Source organism: Priapulus caudatus, unplaced genomic scaffold (genome assembly GCF_000485595.1).
Source record: "Priapulus caudatus unplaced genomic scaffold, Priapulus_caudatus-5.0.1 Scaffold111, whole genome shotgun sequence".
NCBI lineage: Eukaryota > Metazoa > Priapulida > Priapulimorpha > Priapulimorphida > Priapulidae > Priapulus > Priapulus caudatus.
The window spans coordinates 310,716-312,875 of NW_014577172.1; positions in this window are offsets into that span (position 1 = coordinate 310,716).

Here is a 2,160-nt window from a genome sequence, read left to right on the forward strand (position 1 = left end):
TCTCTCTATCTCTCGCTCTCTCTCTCTCTCGCTCTCTTTCGCTACCCTTTCCCACGCTAACGCTTTCTCCCGCCCTATTAACTTTTATTTCTCTCTTTCTCTCTAATCTCGTTTTGCACCTCAATGTCGTACTTTTTGGCTCCTGTCGTTGCTCTCTCTCTCTCCTTCTCTCTTTCTCTCTTTCTCTCTCTCTCTCTCTTCCTCTCTCTCATTCTCACTCTCTCGCTCGCGCTCTCTCCCGTTCTCTATTCCTCTCTCGTGCGCGCTCTCTCTCTCTCTCTCTCTCTCTCTCTCTCTCTCGCTCTCTCTCTCTCTTTCTCTCTCTCTCGCGCTCTCTCTTTCTCTCTCTTTCTCTCTCTCGTTCTCGCTCTCGCTCTCGCTCTCTCTCTCGCTCTCTCTCTCTCTCTCTATCTACCATCCAAGCATGTACACGTATCCTACACACATGCCCAGGCGTGTGTCACCCACCCAACCGACCTTCATATACAGACGATAGAATCTGGTCACGTGAATACAACCTACAGACGCGCTCCAGTATACGAATAGACATAACCATCTATCTCCGGCACTAGATCCGACGCGAAACAATGACCAGATAATCTCTATAATTATCTCAACATTCGAACCCGCCCCGCTGCCTCTGCACAAAGAAGCGCACGAGCGATGGCGGGACAGCGAGAGAATACTCTGTAGCTCTAATCTTTGCAGCGTTACGCAAGCGTCAAGATTTTATCAACGACGTGGCGGCAAGGCGGGATGCTATTAGGAGCGTGTGCGCGATCGAGAGGTGAGGTCAGCAGACGATTAAGCTGACAGACGTCGGCCGTAGACATGACATGTGGGTCAAATATATTAAACGAATCTTAACCACAATATTTGGGAGCGATGTGTATCTGTCGGTTTCGGGAAGCGATGATTGTCGTCTGCAATAACAAGTTTAACAGCCGTAGATTTGAACTATTAAACACGTCTCATGAGGAGTATATCATTGTGGGAAAGACACGATTATAATATAATAATTTGCTCATGCCTTGATTAACGAGTATGAAAATGTCGATGATGAATATACCAGGGTCACACAAATGATATTAGTTAAATACGTAATGGCAATTAAAAAGAGTAGATGAAAGCTAATTTGACGGAAATCGTGCGAGTGCGCGTGCGTATGTTTGTGTCTGTGGAGCGTCCGTGTGTGTACGCTTTGCGAGGACGCATTCTACTCACAGCCATAAGTTGCCATTCATATGCGCCGTGGGATTTATAACTAACACAGTGTAATAAATAGTTTTGCTCCGTTAGACTTATAATTTAATACCGTTAATTTTATACGTCGGCTATTATTATTTCTCGCTCGTGCAAGCGGAACTCGAGCGAGGCGCCAACAGACGGGGTAGAACAACGTCTTCATATCCAGGTTACATCTACGCTGCGGGCGTACACCAGTACACACTCAGATGCTCAGATATAGTTAGGCAAGTTGCTTAATTAATATGCATCCCATACTGCGTCGGTGACTGCTATAATCCCTGCCTCGCTACGGCACGGAGAGTATCAATGCTAGCCTCACGAATATGCATGGGCCGAGTTTTATTGGAATCTATTATACTATTACGCTATCATTATCATACTTGATTATTATCGTACACATCTCCTTCCATATTATTACCTTGATATATAATTACTATACACTGTTAAAAATGACGGATCGCGGATTCCGGAACGTGCCTTACTATTTCGGCAGGTATACGTGCACGGAAGACGATGAAAAAGCGGCAGAAGGCTTAGAATCGAGAGCGTTTATCGGACATCAAACCCGCAGGTAACTATAGGAACCGACTGTCGCCACTTTAGAAAGAAGCGGTTTTGGCGAGACGAGTGCATCACATCCATATGACACGTCTATACGACTTTCGTGGCTGGGCGGCCTGTCTCATCACTCTCTCTTTACCAAACCACTACAACACACACACACACACACACACACACGACAGCAACACACACACCCCACCCACTTGCCACCACATACCCTATGCAAACACTACCAACCACACCACACACATCACCCACAGCTTGCCACACGACACATACACCTTGCAAACACCACACACACACATACTTGACGCACCACCACACACACGCACTGGCCGCAACCACCACCAC